Here is a 22869-nt window from a genome sequence, read left to right as displayed (position 1 = left end):
GCTATTGCTAAACCTGTTTCTTCCACCATTATTAAAGCCTTGTTGAGGCTTTTGTTGATCCTTCCATGAGAGATTTGGGTGATTTCTCCATGAGGGATTATAGGTGTTTCCATATGGTTCACCCATGTAATTCACCTCTGCTATTGCAGGGTTTTCAGGATCACAAGCTTCTTCTTCAGAAGATGCCTCTTGAGTACTGTTGGATGCAGCTTGCATTCGATTCAGACTCTGAGAAATCATATTGACTTGCGGAGTCAATATTTTATTCTGAGCCAATATGGCATTCAGAGTATCAATTTCAAGAACTCCCTTCTTCTGAGGCGTCCCATTACTTACAGGATTCCTCTCAGAAGTGTACATAAACTGGTTGTTAGCAACCATGTCAATAAGTTCTTGAGCTTCTGCAGGCATTTTCTTTAGGTGAATGGATCCACCTGCAGAAGTATCCAATGACATCTTAGCTAATTCAGACAGACCATCATAGAATATATCCATAATGGTCCATTCTGAAAGCATGTCAGAAGGACACTTTTTAGTCAGTTCCTTGTATCTCTCCCAAGCTTCATAGAGGGATTCACCTTCTTTCTGTCTGAAGGTTTGAACATCCACTCTAAGCTTACTCAGCTTTTGAGGAGGAAAGAACTTGGCTAAGAAAGCCTTGACCAGCTTATCCCAAGAGTTCAGGCTATCCTTAGGTTGAGAGTCCAACCATATTCTAGCTCTGTCTCTTACAGCAAATGGAAAAAGCATGAGCCTGTAGACTTCAGGATCTACTCCATTAGTCTTAACAGTGTCACAGATCTACAAGAATTCAGTTAAGAATTGAAAGGGATCTTCAGATGAAAGTCCATGGAACTTGCAGTTCTGCTGCATCAGAGAAACTAATTGAGGTTTAAGCTCAAAATTGTTTGCTCCAATGGTAGGAATTGAGATGCTTCTTCCATGTTAATTGGAATTAGGTGCAGTAAAGTCACCAAGCATCCTCCTTGCATTATTATTATTTTCGGCTGCCATCTCCTCTTCCTGTTCGAAAATTCCTGTAAGGTTATCTCTAGATTGTTGTATTTTAGCTTCTCTTAGTTTCCTTTTTAGAGTCCTTTCAGGTTCAGGGTCTGCTTCAATAAGAATGTTCTTGTCCTTGCTCCTGCTCATATGACAAAGAAGGGAATAACAAAGAAAATATGGAATCCTCTATGTCACAGTATAGAGATTCCTTTGTGTGAGTAGAAGAAGAAAAGAATGTAATGTAAGGAAAGAGAAGGGAGGAGAATCCAAACACAAGGGTGAGGAAAGCAGAGATATGGGATGAAGAGAAGTGTAAGTAAGTAAATAAATAAATAGAAGAAGATGAGAGAGAGAAGTTTTCGAAAATAATTTTTTGAAAAAGAGTTAGTGATTTTCGAAAATTGAAGGAGAATTAAATTAAAATTAAAATTTAAACAATTAATTAATTAAAAAGAATTTTTGAAAAAGAGTGAGGTATTTTCAAAAATTAGAGAGGGATAGTTAGTTAGGTAGTTTTGAAGGAGATAAGAAACAAACAAAAAGTTAATTAGTTAGTTGAAACAAATTTGAAAATCAATTTTGAAAAGATAAGAAGATAAGAAGTTAGAAAAAAAAAAAATATATATATATATATATATATATATATATATTTGAAAAAGATATGATTTAAAAAGATATGATAGAAAGATATGATTTTGGAAAAGATAAGATAAAAAGATATTTTTGAAAAGATATGATTGAAATTAGTTTTGAAAAAGATTTGATTTTTAAATTCACAATTAATGACTTGATTCACAAGAAATCACAAGATATGATTCTAGAACTTAAAGTTTGAATCTTTCTTAACAAGTAAGTAACAAACTTGAAATTTTTGAATCAAAACATTAATTGATAATATTTTCGAAAATTATGAGATAAAATTAAGAAAAATATTTTTGAAAAATATTTTTAAAATTTTCAAAAATAAATAAGAAAAATGAAAAAGATTTGATTTTTGAAAAAGAATTTGAAAAAGATATGATTTTTAAATTGAAAATTTGATTTGACTCATAAAAACAACTAGATTTTAAAATTTTTTGAAAAAGTCAATCCAAATTTTCGAAATTTATGAGTGAAAAAGGGAAAGATATTTTTTTGAATTTTGAATTTTTAATGATGAAAGAGAAAAACATGAAAATGATGCAATGCATGAAAATTTTGGATCTAAACATGTGATGCATGCAAGAACACCATGAATGTCAAGATGAACACCAAGAACACTTTGAATGTCAAGATGAACATCAAGAACTTATTTTTTTGAAAAATTTTCAAGAAAAGAAAACATGCAAGACACCAAACTTAGAAATTTTTCATGTATAGACACTATGAATGCAAGAATGCATATGAAAAACAAGAAAAGACACAAAAAAAGAAAATATGAAGATCAAACAAGAAGACTGGCCAAGAACAACTTGAAGATCATGAAGAACACTATGAATGCATGAATTTTCGAAAAATGCATAAAAAATTTTTAAAAAAATGCAATTGATACCAAACTTAAAATTGACTCAAGACTCAAACAAGAAACACATAATATTTTTGATTTTATGATTTTATTAAAATTTTTTTATTTTTGTATATTTTTTTTTCGAAAAACATATAGGAAAAAGAAAATAAGAAATTCAAAAATTTTTAATAAGAATTCCAGGAATCTTTCAATGTTAGCCTAAAGCTCCAATCCAAGGGTTAGATATGGCTTAATAGCCAGCCAAGCTTTAGAAGATACAAATCAGTCATACAACAGCAGGTGGATTAGGAACAGCTAGCTTGCTCTTGTGATGATGGTTTGGAAGCCTCAGTCCAAAAGAATTTAGACATGGCTTTACATCCAGCCAGGCTTCAACATGCTTCATGAAACACTAGAATTCATTCTTAAAAATTATGAAATAATTTTCAAAAACAAAGGGAAAATTTTTTAAAAGATTTTTGAAAAATTTTTTGAAAACTTTTTGAAAATAAAATAAGAAGAAAATTACTCAATCTGAGCAACACGATGAACTGTCAGTTGTCCAAACTCGAACAATCCCCGCAACGGCGCCAAAAACTTGGTATGCGAAATTGTTACTCTGAGGTTGTAAAATTTGTTGTTCGTTCTCTCCCTGGCAATGGCGCCAATAACTGGTGCACAATACCATGGTCCAAACATAACTTCACAACTTCGCACAACTAACCAGCAAGTGCACTGGGTCGTCCAAGTAACAAAACCTTACGTGAGTAAGGGTCGATCCCACGGAGATTGTTGGTATGAAGCAAGCTATGGTCACCTTGTAAATCTCAGTCAGGCGGATATCAAGTGGTTATAGTATTTTCGAATAATAATAATAAATAAACAGAAAATAAAGATAGAAATACTTATGTAATTCATTGGTGAGAATTTCAGATAAGCGTATAGAGATGCTTTCGTTCCTCTAAATCTCTGCTTTCCTACTGTTTTCATCCAATCAGTCTTACTCCTCTCCATGGCAAGCTTTCTGTAAGGGCATCACCGTTGTCAATGGCTACATCCCATCCTCTCTGTAAAAATGGTCCAAATGCTCTGTCACGGCATGGCTAATCATCTGGAGGTTCTTGATCATACTGGAATAGGATTTACTATCCTTTTGCATCTGTCACTATGCCCAGCACTCGCGAGTTTGAAGTTTGTCACAGCCATTCCTTCCCAGATCCTACTCGGAATACCACAGACAAGGTTTAGACTTTCCGGATCTCAGGAATGGCCATCCATGGGTTCTAACTTATACCACGAAGATACTAATAACTCGGACTCGGTCCCCTGTATTATATATCTAAGAGATATTCATTCAAGCTTGTTTGCATGTAGAACGGAAGTGTTTGTCAGGCACGCGTTCATGAGTGAGAATAATGATGAGCGTCACATAATCATCACATTCATCATGTTCTTGGGAACGAATGGATATCTTAGAGGCGGAATAAGTTGAATTGAATAGAAAAATAGTGGTACTTTGCATTAAATCATGAGGAACAGCAGAGCTCCACACCTTAATCTATGGAGTGCAGAAACTCTACCGTTTGAAAATTCATAAGTGATAATGGTCCAGGCATGGCTGAATGGCCAGCCCCCATGAAAGTCTAAGATAGCATAAAACTGATCAAAGATGTTCCCAAGATGATAGTAAAAAGTCCTATTTATACTAAACTAGTTACTAGGGTTTACAGAAGTAAGTAAATGATGTAGAAATCCACTTCCGGAGCCCACTTGGTGTGTGCTTGGGCTGAGCTTGAAGTTTACACGTGGAAAGGTCATTTTTGGAGTTGAACACCAGTTTGTAACGTGTTTCTGGCGTTCAACTCTGGTTCATGACGTGTTTCTGGCGTTTAACTTCAGACTACAGCGTAGAATTGGCGTTCAACGCCCTTTTGCGTCGTTTAAACTTGGACAAAGTATGGATTATTATATATTGCTGGAAAGCCCTGGATGTCTACTTTCCAACGCAATTGGAAGCGCGCCATTTTAAGTTCTGTAGCTCCAGAAAATCCACTTTGAGTGCAGGGAGGTCAGAATCCAACAACATCAGCAGTCCTTCTTCAACCTCTTAATCTGATTTTGCTCAAGTCCCTCAATTTCAGCCAAAAAATACCTGAAATCACAGAAAAACACACAAACTCATAGTAAAATCCAGAAATATGAATTTAACATAAAAACTAATAAAAACATCCCTAAAAGTAACTAGATCCTACTAAAAACATACTAAAAACAATGCCAAAAAGCGTATAAATTATCCGCTCATCACGTGCCTTGTGCGTACGCGTGGATGCGCGCCACCAAGGTCGGCGCGAGGAAACCAAAGCCAGAGCTGGCGCATTTTCATGGCTAGGCCAGATCCCCAGGGACGCGCACGCACGCGTGAGGCGTGCGCATGGATTGTAAAAGCTCTAGGGATGCGTACGCGTTCAGTGCGCGTACGTGTCGATGCCGCACGTGACTTTTAAAGAGAAAATGTGATTAGCAATTTCAGGGCAGTTACAGACCCTGTTTGGAGCAGAATTCTAGCGGGAAAAGGCATAAGAAGACCAAAGATTGAAGGGATCCACACCTATTAACTCATTTTAAGATATTTTTAGTTGGAAGTTACATTTTGTAGAGAGAGAAACTCTAACTTCTCTCTAGCTTCTCTCTAGGGTTTAACTTCTCAAATTTGGAGTTCTCTTGTTGAATTTGGTGAGATCTATTGTCAATTCTCTTCTACTTTACTTTCAATTGTAGATCTAGATTCTCATACTCTCAAATTAGTTCTTGTTGTTCAAGTTACTTGTGGATCTTAGCTTTTGGATGTTGTTACTTCTATTTCCATTGATACATTGAGGTAATTCAAGTTCTTAGCCTTCAATTATTTGATTGTTGTTAATCTTTTGTAGTGGATATCTTTGAATTCAATTTTACTTTTAATTTTACAATCCCTCTCATCATTTCTCTCCAAGTGTTTGAGAAAATGCTAACTTTAACTATGGAGTAGACTTTTCTTACTTGGCTTAGAGGTTGAGACATTGGAGACACTTGAATTATTAATGTCTTTTGTTGATCATCAATTGGAACTTGCTAATTGATTTGCAAGTCACTAAAGCTAGACTTCCCTAAGGTTAGGCTAGGACTTGTGAATCTAAATTGATTACTTTCACTTGACTTTCCTTTACGCTATAGGTTAACTAAGTGAAGTAATAACTAATTGTGATGTGATTACAATTGATAGAAACAATGATGATAGGAAGTCCGATTCTCACTTCTAGCCATGGCTTTTATATCATTTGATTTTCATTCACATTACTAGCTTGTTCTTTTCTTATATGAAACTTCAAACACCAATATACTCTCTAACCAAAAATGTGCATTTTGGAGTACTCCTAGGGAGAACGACTCGGGACTCATACTCTCGGTTATTGATTTTAGATTGTTTGATGCGGAATTGCGTGTTGGTTTAGACTATACTACGATTGGATTTATTGATAAATTCTATACCGGCATAAAATCACTCATCAATGACGTACCATAAGCTGAAACGGAAGCGGAAGAAAGAACATACAGTAACTGGTTGATCCACCAGCTGAAGGTGACAACTCGGCAAGTCGCCATACCCCCTTACTCATTTTTGAATGCACCGAGGACGGTGCAAACTTTTAAGTGTAGGGAGGTCGTCCGACCAGTCGGCATTTTTAGGTGACAACTTTCTAATCCTAACACTTTTGTATTTCATTTTTAGGTCTTCTAGAATTTTTAGTTGAATTTTCTTGTTTTGCATATATATACATAATAAGCTTAGTCAAAATATGAACTTTTTCAAGAAATTTATCTATAGGGCACCCCAATTGATTTGAGTAAAAAATTTTTCATTGGACTTGCTTCAATTATATATTGTGGATCATATTTTTGAGCTAAGAACACAAGCATGTGAGATTTGAGCCTAATTGTGTAGTTACATCTTGTAACCACTATCTTCCTTCTTGTGTGTATTATTCTCTTTCTATGATTGTGATTTTTGATTTGTTTGATTCTTTATGTCCATTATTTTGTGTATACATGCACTTATATGATTGAGGTCATTGTTCAATTAGCTCACTTACCCAAATAGCCTTACCTTTTATCTTCCATTGTTAGCCAACTTTGAGCCTATGATAAACCCACTTGTTCTTAGCACATTACAAGCCTTAAAGCAAAAAATAATAAATGTCCTTTATTTGGATCTTTGATTAGTTTAGGCTAGTGAGTGTGTATCATTCAAGTGTGGGAAAATTTGGGACATTGGTTGGGGTAAAAGTGTATTTGGTAGTCTCGTTGAAAACATTGGGAATTGGGTACATATTCATGTGTTAACTAAATGTAAAACCATATGCATTGATACTTTTGTATACTTTATTGCAAAAAGAAAAAAAAATATATATATATATACAAAATAAGGAAAAATATATATATCAAAAGAAAAAAATTGGAAAAAGGAAGAAAAAGAAAAGCAATAAAAAGGGGACAAAATGCCCCAAAGTGAAGCTCAATAATAATCAATGCATATGAGTTGTGATCAAAGAGAATGCATGAGTGTGTGAAAAAGTGAAGAATGGGTAGTTAGGTTAGCTTTGAATTTGTATAGGTTGCTATATAGGTTAGGTGGGAAGTTTAAGTTAATCAAAGATTCAAATTTCTAGTCCACTTAACCATATACAATCCTACCTTGACCCTAACTCCATTACAACTTATGAATAAGTCCTCATGATATTTGTATGCATGCATGAAATAATTGTTGATTGTTAGATGAAAAATAAATCTTGAAAAGCATGATTAGGGGAGAATTGAGTGAATCAACCCTATACACTTGAGTGATTAGAGCGGATACACATCCGGTGAGGGTTCGATTGCTCAATTATATGTTTTCACCATGATCATCTCTTTTCTTGCAAGTTTGTAAAATCTTTTAATAACTCAATTCAATTGTGAGTTTGGCTTGGTTGTTAATACCTTTAGCCCTCATGTGCATATATGCTTTCTTGGAAGTTGATTTATTTAGACCAAGTAATTGCATTCATTTAGATAGTTGCATGTAGGTAGATTGCATTTAGTTAGTTTACATTTTAATAAATGATGATACCCCCTTTGTCTCTTTCTTGGTTTAGCATGAGGACATGCTTAGTTTAAGTGTGGGGAGATTTGATGCACCACTATTTCGTGGTGCATTTTATGATGAATTGAGGGGATTTTATCACATTTTCTCACATTTATTCCATAAAATAGCATGGTTTCATGAATTTCTCCTAATTTGTTCTTAAGAGTGAAAACATGCTTTTTAGGCCTTAATTTACTAATTTTAATTCACCTTTGATTCTACTAGATGCCTTGATGTGTTTGTTAGTGAATTCAAGTTGAAAAGGCTAGAAATGAATCAAAGGAATGAAGAGAAAAGCATGCAAAGTGGAGAGATCATGGAAAATCAAGGATTTGGAGTGCATTCATCGACGTGCACGCGTGGAACGACGCACACGCGTGAATATAAAGTCGCATGGTGACGCATACGCGTGACATGATGTGTATGCATGGGAAGTAAAAATGCCAATCGATGCGTACGCGTGACCCATGCGTACGCGTCACAGCTCGCACGTGACCTCATTAAAGGCAAAATACTGGGGGCGATTTCTGAGCTTCCCAGGCCCAAATCCAACTCATTTCTGAGCCTATTACATGCAGAATTCAAGAGGAGTCAAGGAGGGGAAAGCACATAGTAGAGTTATCATCATGCTTTAGTTAGTTTCTAGAGATAGAAGCTCTCTCTTCTCTCTAGAATTAGCTTAGATGTAGATTAGGATTTCTTAGATCTAGGTTTAATTCATGCTTTGATTTACTTTTCCTTTCCAATTTCTTGTTCCTTTACCTTTACTTTCTTAGTTTAGTACTTTATTTCTTGTATTTGTTTATTTGTTGTGGATACACTCTTGTTTCTTCTATTTTCCTTTTAATGCAATTTATGTTTGATTTCTTTTATTGTTGATTTGAATTGTTGTTGTTAATTTCCTTACAATTGGTAGTGTAGATTTACTTTTCTTGCAATTTTATCTTGCTTTTTTTTATGCCTTCCAAGTATTTTATTAAATGCTTGGAAGGATGTTAGAGTAGATTTTTGTATTCTTAGCTTGGGATGGCAACTTAGGTGAAATTGAGTTGCTAATGTCCAAGTGCTTGATAATTGGTGTCCGTTGACATTAGCTTCCACTAAGTTAATTAGTGAGGTGGCTAGGACTTATGGATTAGGATTGATGTAGCTCATTTGACTTTCCTTCACTTGTTAGAGGATGAATTAATGGGATTGATCTTTACAATTATCATGTTGTGGTTAGTAACAAGGATAAAGATCCTTAACCATCAACCCTTGCCAAGACCTTTTCATCATTTGAGTTTCATTTACTTTCTTGTAATTTATCTCTCATGTCCTTTATTCAGAACCCCCAAAAATACTTGTCCCATGACCAATAACAAGAACACTTTTCTGTAATTTCTTGAGAGACGACTCAAGGTTTAAATACTTCGGTTTATTTTTATTGGGATTTGTACTTGTGACAAACAAATTTTTTATTGAGGAATTGTTTATTGATTTAGAACTATACTTGCAACGAGATTTCATTTGTGAAATTCTTTACCGATAAACAATTTTCATTCATCATTGACGTCACTTTTATTCGGGAGAAGTCGACGGAGAAGCAGTTGTTTCCCTTGCATAGCTCGGCCGAATTGAGGAGTTGGAGGGAGTAGCCAATTTTTGACGTTTTCATCTTCAATTTCTTGTTCAGGAGCTTTCTCTGCAGCTTCGGTTATTGTGATTTCGTATAGAGGTAGGGTTTGATAATTTTGCACCGATTAAATATTAATGTGATAAGTGATTGTTAGTTTGATTGATTATTGGTTGAGTTTGATTAAGTTTATGTTGAAGTTTTGTTGAATTATTATTGTTGCTTGTGATCGTTGGTTCGGCCATGAAGAAGAGCCTAGCTGTGAAATGAAAATTGTTGATAGAAAATGATGAGGTTTGATGGTCAAGAAATTAACTGAAAAAAAACTGTGAAAATCGGTAACGGTAAAACTCAAAAATAAATTAAACATCATATATATATATATATATATATATATATATATATATATTCGAACAGATTACAAAAAATAATTTTTGGATTTTTAAGAGTTGTGTTTGTCACCAATATAATATTATTATTTTGGAAATAAAATTGTATTTTGATAAAAATTGAGATTGATTTTATAAATAAATAAATTTAGGGGTATTTTGAGTAAAAAGTAAGCATTCAGGGATGAATGAGTATTTTATAAAATTCTGAGTTATTTTTATAAATATTAATATATGTGAGAGTTAACTAGTAATTTTCTAAAAATATTGAGTTAAAAATAAAATACTTAAAAACTTGTAGTTTTATCCGTGTGGATCGAACTAACATAGATGCCGGTTTTTATATTCCTATCTGAGTCAACTTAGAGAGCAAACTAAATGTTTCTCTCATTACTTCGGTTATCACCATCAAAGTAATAACCAACTCAAACAATAGATTAAAATGATTTTTATGTGATCAACTCTTTTTACCTTTTGCATCTCTCAATATAAGAAAGAAACAATTTAATTATTTGTCAAAAGTATTATAAAATAAAATAAAATTATTTTATATTTTATAATTTATATGTGTAATTAAAAATTATATTTTAATATGAAATTTTTAATATTATAAAAATTTACTATATTATAATTGATCTCAATAAAAAAAATTAATATTTTTATGTAGTAATATGATTTATTTTTATTTATTTAAAAAAAGATTACACTTATACTTGTAAAATATTGTATATTAAAAGATACTTATTTATTTTTATACTAATATATTTTATGAAGTCCATTAATACTCTTCTTTTATAACATTTTTTTATTTTTATTTAATAAATTTAATGATTTATTAAAAGTGGTACATCTGCTCTCACAAGTTATTTAGACTTATTTTAGAGAATAAACTGTATACACTCTATAGTAAGTTCATTGTTTTTGTTTAGAATTTTAGGATTTAACATTTATGGTACATAACTTAAAATTTAGTATTTAGTGTTTAGTATTTAAAGTTTAGAATTTTGAGTTTATTATATTTAACATTTAGAATTTATAGTTTAAAGTTTAGAGTCTAGAATTTAGATTTATTTAAGGTTTGATTTTGATGTTGTGTTTGTAATTTAGAATTTCTTTAAATTTAGAATTTAGTTTATTTAAGATTATGATATTTTTGTAATTCGAAATTTGCTTGGCTTGTTACTCTAAGCGTTAAATTTAATTCTAGACAAACAAGATTTTTATAATTTTTGAATATAAATATCAAAAAAATAATGCATCAAACATTAAATTATGTATATTTTTTGTTGTAATTATTTTTTAATTTATTTAAAAATAAGTTGAAAAAAAATTACATTTAAAAAATATCTAGTTGAAATGAAAAAATAATTTATTAGTGTGTATAATTACTTTTATTATGAGAGCAGAAGGATATCTAGTTAAAATGGAAAAAAGAAAAAAACCTTCTTATTATGTACATGTCGCCATTAACACATGAATAATGTTCTTTTTTTTTTCCTTCGAAATGAAAATATGAAGTATGAATAATGTTCTAACAACAGCTATTTCAAACAAGTTCTTCCTCCAGTCCTAACACTGTTGACCCTTGCCATACAATCTTATAAACAAGCCTAAAGAGCTCAACAAGTAATTGGATAGAAACAACCTAAAAAAATCCTGTTACACAAAAAAAGTCGCCTAAATCGAAATTCTACTAAGCCTTGCAGATGTAACATTGCTGTCAACAACACTACACATCCATAACACGTGTCGTTGAACTATATATCTCTGTATATTTGTATATTTGTAATCTGTACATTAGAATGACTCATATATATATATAGGTAGAAACGGGTATAACCTAAATTCGACTCCTGTCCTCCACTCGTTTCGAGCAGATAAAAGCACGATGAGTATTTATGAGTTTAAATAGTGTTGTCATCCCTAGAGATATAATAAAACCAAATTTTTGCTTTTTATTATATTGATGATAGCATGGAAATTTTAAGGTGGAGAGTGATGCTAGACTTGAGAGCAGAAAGTAATGTAGGTTTGAATGGGATGCCATACCCTCTAACTGAAAAATGAATCCATGTTGATGGGTGTCTTTCATCACATACATCCGCGCAAGGTGGAGAAATCACATCACAACTGATCAATTCAATCACTTACATTACATGTACTGCTGCTTCGCTTCTTTATTTATGATAGAGCTGGGGTATAGTGTTTTTTTCTTTTTTTTTTTTTTTTATCAAAGATATGAGACTCGAACCCGCAATCTCTTAATTAAATATGGGAAGACTATGCCATTTGAGTTATTACTCATTGGCGAGCTGGGGTATAGTATTTGTAATAGATGAAACTAGTATTTTTATTCGTAATAACATTACGAAAATATAAATTTTAAAAAATTATGATCTACTTTGTTTTGATAGTATAGATTATGCATGGCACAAAAGATTCATAAAATCAAACTACTTTTACAAAAAAAAGTAGTAGATTGATAAAAATCTTTGACAAAAAACTAAAAAACTATATATATAATAACAATAATAATAATATTTTTATTTAAATTATATTATTTTGTTAATTTTGTTTTCTGTAGAAGAGTAAGATAGAAAAAATAGAGAATGAGAAAAAAGATAGAGAAAGGTAAATATGAAGAATGAGAGTGAAAGTGAGAGTTTGTTAATTTTGGAAGAAAAAATTTTATTTTAATTATAAAAAACTATCGAATGACATATTTTTATTTGTCAAATTACTAATATAAAATATAAATTATATATAGAATAAAAATAATAGAGAGAAATAGAAAAATGGAAAGAGGTAGATGAGAGAATTTAGGAAGGGAGTTTATTAATTTTGAAAAAAAATATATTTTCTTTCAATTTTAATAAGAGAGTGTCATGTGACACATTTGATTATTAAATTAGATAGTAATATATGATACATAATATAGGTATATTTCAATTTCTATTTTAATATTTTAATTTTAATTTTAATGCAATTAAAGAATGTCATGTTGCATATTTTGATTGTTAAATTAGTAATTAGTTGTCATTGATATTGATAATGATATATAAAATAGATAGAGTGGTTGAAGGAATGAGAGAAATAGAGAAAGGAAGAGGGAGGAGGAGAGAACTCTTTAATTTTGGAGGAAAAGATTTTATTTCAGTTGCAATGAGGGGGTGACATGTGGCACATTTTGCTTGTAAAATTAATAAGGAAGATGGAAGAATTCTTTAATTTTAAAGGAAAAGATTTAATTTCAATTACAATGAGAGAGTGACAAGTGGTATATTTTGGTTGTAAAATTAGTAAGAAGGAGAAGATAATTCTTTAATTTTGGAGGGAAAGATTTGATTCCAATTATAATAAAAAAGTGATACATGGCACATTTTGGTTGTAAAATTAGATATATATAATAAATAGATAATAGATATAATAGAATAATAGATGTTATTAACTAACGAGCTAACTATAATAGCTATTAGGTATTGACAATGCACTACATTTGCTAGCTGCATAATAAGGAGAGATTTTAAAAAATGGGTAAAAGTGTTGCTGGTGGTTGTGATCATGGTAGTGGAAGTGGTGTTGTCCTTCTTGTGGATGTGTTAAGGGTTTAGGTGGTCATTGGTCAAGGGACATTGAATTTGGAGAAAAAGAAGGTGTAATTTTATAACAAAATATATATATGTGAATTTTGCATAGTAAAGTGGAAATTATTTATAGAAGGTGAAAACTCATCAACTTGTGCCCTTGTAATTTGTAAATGCTCTCTTTAAAAATTTTGAAAGTGCCCATGTAATATATAATGCTTTCTTTAAACTCGTCCATTCGTGCTTTATAAAATAATGAAAATTAACATAACTTTAAACTTATCTTAATGAGAATTGTTGTTTATCCTCATTACTCATTGTAATATCTTAAATATTTATGTATATTCTAATTGTTCTCGACTTTTAAAATAAATTTATTAAATATTATTTTCATAATTTCTACTAATCAAATGCAACTCGTACTATATCTTATATCAAATATAAATACATAGTAGTAGAACTTCCAAAACACAACCTTCAAAACTTCCAAAAAAGTTCAATTGCATCTGAAAGGCCACAACAATACCAAACTCACTCCTGCTGTAGCAGATAAAGGTTTAATTAAAACTTTAGCATCCTAATTAAGTGTGTATATTGATGCATTAATGCAGCTAACAACTTGTACCATACAAATATTAATTTACAAAAAAATTTCGCCTAAAATTAGTTGCATCGCCTAATAATCTACTCTATGCCTAATTTTGCTAACGCCAGGTGTGTGTCAGTCTCTCAGATTCCACCATACAGATATGCATAGCATGTAAAGCACTGCGTACGCATCTTTTACTTTCCACCCTCAATTTGATTTATAATTAGTGTTTTTTGAATTTTATAATTATAAATAAAGTCACTTTTTTATCATTAATTTATCAATAAACATTTTAATTCTACCATTCACATTTTTTTAAAAGAGTTTAATTTTGATGCATTGAGTGTTAAATATTTTACACAGTCATACAATTACATACATTTTTTTTAAATGACTATTATTCACGTGATCAATATGAAAGATAGTTATTTTTACTGATGTGATATTACGTAATTAGATGTATGTGTAAAATTACTTTATACTAACAGTACATCAAAATTAATTTTTTTTAAAATAGATATTATTTTGATATTAGTATTTGTAACAATAAATGTATATATTATATTTATTAATTAAAAGATAGTTTAAATACATAATTAATTAATAATTATATTTTTATAAAAAAGTTATATATTAAATCTTATTATGGTTATCTACATGACTTAAAAAGTATAAAAAAATTATTTTTCTGAAAATTTAACTTGATATTTTAATGGTATTTCAATGTATTTATTCGAATTATTAGTATAGATCGAGTCTAAATTGATAGAGGTTGAAACTCCTAAAATATTTTTGTGTGTATTTTTAGACGATAATTATAGATAAGGTTGGAAATAAGTCGAGCTGAGCCGAGTTAGACTAAACTCAAGCTCAGCTCACAAAAATTAAGATTGGCTCACGGCTCGACTTATTAACAATCGAGCCCATTTCGTAAGCTCAAACTTGGCTCAACAAAAACTCACGAGTTGAATCGAGCTCACAAACTGTCTCAAATAATAGGAAGATAATCTATAATTCTATATGAATAAATTATAATTTATATATATTAAAAAAATTAATATATTGTCTATTTATCTATTATAAATTTTTTATGTATATTCTACATCAAAATTATATATAATAAATGACTATAAAATTTTAAATAATTAAAAATATTAATTAATATATATGTAAAATTATATATATATATATATATATATATATATATATATATATATTAAACTATTAATGTGCATATATATCCTATATATATGCATTTAATCTATACTTTTAATATTATATATATAATCGAACTAGCTTACGAGTTAATGAGCTGAGCTTATTCAAGCTCAAACTCGACTCATTTAATTTATGAGCTCAAATTCAAGTTCAAGCTCAACTCACCAGCTCACAAATTCAGTTTATCAAACTATTAATGAATCGAGTTCGAACTGACTCATGAGTTGGCTTGACTCACTTCCAGCCCTAATTATAGGCACCTACAAGAGAAACTGATCCAAAAGTCAGCAGGTATTTTAATAGAGTATATTGGACGATAATTTATAAAGTAGTTGAGTACCAAGCTGTTTTAAAGAGCAAGGTCCTACACAAAAATTATGCAGCGATTACTCTTTTACTGCATGGATAGTTTCATACCGTAAGAGGCTACTGCTCTTGCATGTGCATGATTCGCGATAGTGAGGAGCTTTAGGCTTGCTCCCTAAGTCGGGTTAGAGATCAGGTCTAGGGGATTCGATTTGGCGAAAGACCTGTTTTGGAGTGTGTCTGGCAAATCTATCTGAAGAAAAAAAAAAAGTACGTTTAAATTTATTGAAAGTTTTAATTTTTGTTTAGCTAATTTTTGGTAGGGATGCACATAATCTGGTCTGGTTTGAAGGTTCGGTTCGGTTTTAAATATTTTAAGGGTTAATTTGGTGTGATTTTATCGGGTTTAGAGTCGGATAAGAGTCTCAAAAATAGATCCGGTCATTATTTTGGATCGGATCCGAGCCATAGCTCGAGTCATCCAAAGTCGGCCCGGTGACTCGGTCATCATACACAATTAATATTGTGTGTTATTAATGATGAATCATGACTATTCTTATGTGGAATTTAAGTATTGTAAATCTTAATATTTTGTGTTATTAGTCATTATAAGACTATAAGTTAATATTTTATGTTTAGAATGTATAAGACTTTAGACTAATGCATAATATTGTGTTATTTGTATTAATTTAAATATTTGGTATTATTAGACAATATTAGTATTGATTGTGGTTATGCTTTAGTATTGATTGTGGTTATGCTTTAATTTTAAAGAAGGGTTGGTTCTTGTTATATTTTTCTAAGTGAATTTTACCATGTTAAATAATGGTTGGAGTCTTGAAAATTTGGATTTTTTTACATGCTAGCTTACAAGAAGGTATCAACGTAATGTAATGTTAACGGCCCGATTTTCACCCGGTATAATTGTGGCCCGAAAGTGAATTGGTTTCATCGGGTCTAGGGCCAGGTTCGGGTCTAATAAATAGACCCGGTGTATATTTCGGGCCGGTCTGAGTCACATCAAACTCGGCTTCACCCATCCCATGTGCACCCCTAATTTTTGGTTTGGCAAACACAGAAGTAATTTTGTAGTCAAAACCACGTTTACCAGAAGCAACAATTTCTAACTTCTGCGTTTTACTAACGGGCTTTTAGCCATTTACACTAAACATATATTTTTCTTTTACCAATTATATTCTTTAAACATGTTATTATACTATTTATGAAATTCTTATTATTTCTCTTTATATGAGCTCTCTTTTTCTATTATTTATTTTTTTGTTAAATTTTTATTTGACATTATACACTCTTATAATTATAATTTTTGTATATTATATTTATTATTATCTTTTTATAATATGATTTATTGATTTCATTAGGTAAAGTAAATTAAACAAAAATATTAACCATAAATAATAATAATAATAATAATAATAATAATAATAATAATAATAATAATAATAATAATAATAATAAACTATAGGTACTAAAAAAGAATACTAAAAGAACTAAAATATACTATATAAAATAATACATCAAGAACTTTTAGATTTGTTTCCATCACTATCAATATAAATATTTAATTTTATCATTTTTAGTAGTCTTTTTTATAATTATAATTTTGGTATATATAATTTTTTTATTGTAATTTTTTTATAATATAGATTATGATCCCATTAAAAAAAGATAAATTAAATAAAAAATTAATCATAGGTATTAATAAAATGCTGGATTTCAAAATAATATTAAGAATAAGATTATTGAGATTATTAAAACAAAAATACGATGTAAAAAAATACTAATTTAATATTTCATGTTAATATTTAAAATTTAAAAAAATGTAACATATTTGATTAAATACTTTTATATATATAATTTATATTTCTTATTTTTAATATAATATATATTTTGCTAATTTTTATATGTTATTTTTATTTTAATAAATAAATATTAATTTTATTATAAAAATTAGTTAATAAGATTATTCAAATATCTAAATTAAAATGATAGGATAATATAAAAAAATTACTTAAGTTGATGTCTATTTTAGTAATTTTTCAGCTAAAAGTGATTTTGAGTAGTATAATTTAAACAATATTTATTTTACTATAATCTATTTTAATATAAAGATGACCAAACATAAATCACTTCAATACAAACTTACTTTTCATCAAAATCAAATTTACAAAATCAATTTTATACAAACTCCCGTTTGCAAACTGTAATCCAAACACACACTTGTTCGTTGGCCAGGTCGGGTAGGTTTATAATTAATTTGTCTCTACAATAATTTTTATATGTGTCATAGATGAAAATACTTAGACTATTTATTTATTGGACCTATACAAGAACAAATGGGTTTAATTTTATATAAATAGATGATTTAATTTTAGTTATGTATAGATTATATTAAGTCTCATATCTTTAATGTAATATCACTAGTCATTATACTTCTAAAATATCAGTTAAATGTGCTCATAATTAAAATTAGATTAATGTGTAAAAAAATAAAATTACTATGTACACATATAAATTTACAATTAAATTATTTATTATTTATTTATTTATTTATAAATATATGTATTATTTTTTTAAATATTATTTTTATTATATTAAAAGAAATTCAATTATAATTAAATAATTGGACAGTGCAGACTAGAAGGGAAAAAGGAATTTTTGAATAGTAATATAAAATAAGTTAAAGATATTAAAAGAAATAAAAAGTTATTCTTGCTTCACGAAGAGTGACAAAAGTGAATGTTGTGCCTGAAAAATTCCTCTCCAAGCTCCAAGGCCTGCGATAAAATTTTTCTAGGCTCTTTTCTCTAGCTTTCGAAGATAAGAGTTCTTGAAAAATGTAACTTGGATTAATATATTCTTAAAATTTTTCTGCATTTTCAAAGCTTCAGATAGGTGATACCACCATTGCCATGCATGTAGGTTTGGATCTCTAGGAGTAGTACTAGCTACTGGAGATTTATTCCAAATTCTTTAGACTTCTAGACAATATATCATAACATGTAATGGGATTTCTGATAGCGTTGATGAACACCAACGACAAATTTTATTAATTTGAGGCATTTATGAGTAAAGGGGATTTAGAGAGTTGCGAAAACTATAAAGGAATTAAGTTCATAAGTTATACCATGAAATTATAGAAAAGGGTGATAGAATAGAGGCTAAGACAAGAGATACGAGTAAGGAAGAATCAATTTGGTTTTATGCCAGGCAGATTTACTACTGAAGTTATATACCTGTTAAGAAGGATGATGGAGAGGTATCGTAATAATAAAAGAGATCTACATATGATATTTATTGATTTAGAAAAAACGTATGATAGGGTGTCAAGGGAGTCTTATGGAAAGTTTTAAAAAGGAAGAGAGTAAGGATCGTATATATTCGTGCAATTAAATACATGTATGGTGGAGTTACAACTAGTATAAAGATTCAAGGTGGTGTGACAGAAGAATTTTTTATTGGTATAGGATTACACCAAAAATCATCTTTAAGTCTATACTTTTTCACATTAGTCTTTGAAGTACTCACAGAGCATATCTAAGAGCATGTGTCGTGATTCATGTTTTTTACCGATGATATTGTCCTTATAGGAGAGTTAAGAAAAGACCTAAATAAAAAGTTGGATTTATGCAGAGAAACTCTATAAATGTATAGTCTGCGCATAAGTCGTAGCAAGACGGAATATATGGAATGTAAGTTCGGCTGCTGAAGGGAAAACCTAATATAGAGATGAAGATTGGAGAAAACAACATACGAAAAGTTAAAAGTTTTAAGTATCGTGGGTACATCATACAGGATAATGGAAAAATTGAATAAGATGTAAATCATAGGATCCAACACAGGTTGGTTAAAATGGTGGAGTGCATCTGATTTTATATGTGACAAAAAAGTGCCTTTAAAACTTAAAGGTAAATTCTATCGCACTACTATCAGACCGGCTATACTTTATGGTACAGAGAGTTGGGCGGTTAAAGAAAAGCACGAACATAAGTTAAGTGTAGCAAAGATGAAGATGTTGAGATGGACGCGATTGAATAGAATAAGGAATGAAGATATAAGAAGGAATGAAGATATAAGAAAGAGAGTTGGAGTAGCACCTATTGTGGAAAAGATGATAGAATCGCGTCTCAAGTGGTTTGGACATGTGAAAAGAAGACCGACAAAGCACCCAATTAGAAAGGTGGATGAGATAAAAGATAGACAAGTGGTGAAAAGTAGAGAAAAACTTAGGAAGATAATCCATGAGGTGGTCAAACGAGATCTATATGTAAATAGTCTTTCTGTAGCTCAATAACATTGTTTGATCTATGTAGCCGACTCTACCTAATGGAACAAAACTTCATTGTTGTTATTGTTGTCGTCGTCGTCAAAACATTCACGAGTAAAGTTTCATCTTCATTGTCAACTCGTCGTCATTGAGCTTCCATACGAAGCTTTTTAGTTTCGGTTGGTATTTCAAGCTCCATGTGTTTCTAGACTTCCTTTTCACTGAATTTAGAATAAAGATTTTCAATAGGCTGGTGATAGAAATGGTATGCTATGATATAACATGACTTTATAATAATAGGGAGTGCTAAGGGAACAATGAAAATTTTGAACAACATGAACAATTATTAGGGGTGTTTGCGGTGCGGTTTGGTTCGGTTTTAAGGGAAAAAGTCATCCGATTCGAACGCTTAATCTATGTGCGGTGCGGTTTGGATTGGATGAATTTTTTTTGGAAATCCGATCCGATCCGATTACAAGCGGTTTGGTTCGGTTTGGATTTGCGGTTTTTAAATAAAAAAATTTAAATACATATAACAAGTCTCAATATCAAATTTTAAATAATCAACAATGACCTAACAAGTCTTAACAATATCTTAAAAAGCCAACGATAACATAATAATAGAAATAAGATTATAGGTTAGTTAAAATAAATAGATAAATAACATTTTGAACATAAAATATTTATTAAATAATAATAATACATGAATAATAGAAAAATGTATAACAAATTGAACATGTTATAAGTATAATTGTAAATATAATAATAAAATAATAATATTATAGTACATTGTGCGGTTTGGATTGGATTGGATCAGTTATGAAAAGTAGATCTGAAATCCGATCCAATCCAGCGGTTTGCAAAAAATAAAATCCAATCGAATCCGAATTAGTACGGTTTTAATCGGTTTTCGGTTTGGATCGAATTAGATGAGCGGTTTAATTTGGATCGGTTTGGATTTGAACACCCCTAATAATTACCAATCAAATAAAAATACACTACACCTTAATTTAATGCTACTAATTAAATTTACTCTTTTAACCCTATTAATTCACATTGTTTACACATTGTTTAAAAATTTTGTTTGTTACCTATACTTATTGAAGTCATGTATTTTCTCCTTCTTCATTTGGGATTTAGTAGATATGTTCTGTAATTTCTATGCTAAAATTATTTTTGAATTTGCTTATTTCACCCACTAAAATCATTGAAGATCTAGTGAATTCATACTAGGTTCTCATTTTAGAATTTATTTACTGCTAGACAAAATAAAGATTACTTCCTAAACCACGGATCTTTTCAAATCCTAATAGACCCCTGTGTCAAGATTTTTCACTTTACTCCCCTCTCCAGTATCTTTTTCCTTTCAATTAGACTCTGCCACATCTAAGAGAGCCTAGATTAGGTTTGGCTTCGAGGAAGGAGGCATATCTAAAATATTTGTTCATGTATATTTTATAGACAAGTGAATATAATTTAGTTAGTAATTTCCATTCTTACTTTACTAGCATGGCTAAAACTGAAAGTCTTAAAATCTTTAAAGTCTATACCACTGAACATTTTTTTCTGCTCCTGCTATCCTAGTTAATCCGCTATATTTTTTTTTTCATTTTATTTTTGCCTCGATCAAAATTACGTCATCATTCTGTTAGTTCATCTAATAGGGTATCAAATAGTTTAGAAAAAATTTTAAGTATATCGGAAATATTGATGTTCCAGTTATTTTAACTATTGATCTGAATTATAAAAAATATATATAATATAGGAACATTTCAAGTGCACCAGGGAGTACCGGTACAGCAGTTGTTTTAACCGTTGATTTCAATTAATATATATTATATATATGTTTTTTATAATTCAGTAAGGCGACAATGAAAGATTGCGAAAGTTTACTAAAGTTGTTTAGAGACTATGAAGAAGTGAGTGGTCAGGTGATAAATTTAAATAAGTTTTCTGTTTTCTTTAGCAAGAACACTCCCCTATCAGTCCGTGATCAGCTAGCTGCCCTGTTGTCTATACCACATGTTGGCTGCCAGAACAAGTATTTAGGCCTTCCAGCAGTGGTCAATAGATCAAAAAAAGAGACATTTAACTTCGTCAAAGACAAGGTTTTGCAAAAACTACAGCATTGGAAGCGAGCTTTGCTGTCGGCTAGTGGCAGAGAGGTTTTAATAAAAGCAGTGGCAACTGCAGTGCCTCTATACACACTGAGCTGCTTTAAACTCCCCGAGACACTATTAGAGGACATCCAAAAGTCAATAATGCAGTTTTTCTGGGGCCAAAAGAACGCAGAGAAGAAGATGCAGTGGATTAATTGGCGGATTGCTTGTAGACCAAAGAACTAAGGTAGTCTGAATTTTAAGGATCTCAGGGCTTTTAACTTGGCAATGTTAGGAAAACAGGGATGGAGGCTGATCTCTCGACCTCACTCTCTAATTTACAAGGTCTATCAAAGCAGATATTTTAAATTTTCAACCTTTCTACGCGCAGAAACAGGTAATAATCCATCTTGGGGCTGGAAAAGTGTTCTAGAAGGTAGAAAAGTTTTGGAGAAAGGCATTTTTTGGAAGATTGGACGGGGACATTCAGTTAAAATCTTAGAGGACAACTGGATAAAGCAAATTCAACCAAATGAAATTCAAATTATCAACCATTCACACAATCACCCGATTTGGGTTTCTGAACTACTCCTACCAGATCAAAATTGGAATCAAGAGCTAATCACCTCAACATTCACACAAAAAGTAGCGCAGGCAATCATGAACACAGGCATCAGAACAACAGAAGATATCGTTACCTGGAGTAAAGAGAAGAATGAATGCTACTCGGTTGCCTCTGGATATACGTTGGCCTTTCAGTTCTACCATGCACCAGTTGAATTTTTGCCGAAACAATGCAGAAGAAGAGAAGTCTGGAGTTCAATTTGGAAGTTAAAATGCCAGCCCAAAATTAAAATGTTTCTATGGAAAGTAATGCATGAAGGCTTACCAGTTAAAGAAAGATTGCACTCTAGAATCCAAATGGTGAACCCAATCTGTAATCGTTGTGATGCTACAGTAGAATCAATTCTCCACTGTCTCACCCAGTGTACGGAATCAGAGAATGCTTGGAAAATAACAAACATTCCTTGGACAAACCAAGAAACAGAAACATGGAGATTGTGGTTATGGCTCCAAGAACAACTCAAAGAGCGTAGGCAGATGCAAAAAGAAACTCATTTGGCAGCAATAC

General features: G+C 30.7%; 1 non-coding gene across 1 annotated transcript; it reads left to right on the top strand.

Moving 5' to 3' along the window:
• The first annotated feature begins 510 nt into the window (after positions 1 to 510).
• Positions 511 to 618, top strand: LOC112788508 (small nucleolar RNA R71). The gene has a single exon (XR_003195868.1). It is a non-coding gene; the product is annotated as a small nucleolar RNA R71 (small nucleolar RNA).
• The last annotated feature ends 22251 nt before the right edge of the window (positions 619 to 22869 follow it).

This window comes from Arachis hypogaea, chromosome 20 (assembly GCF_003086295.3).
Source record: "Arachis hypogaea cultivar Tifrunner chromosome 20, arahy.Tifrunner.gnm2.J5K5, whole genome shotgun sequence".
In the NCBI taxonomy this organism is placed as follows: domain Eukaryota; kingdom Viridiplantae; phylum Streptophyta; class Magnoliopsida; order Fabales; family Fabaceae; genus Arachis; species Arachis hypogaea.
Note: the sequence above shows the minus strand (reverse complement) of the source record. Positions and strands in the feature narration are given on the sequence as shown.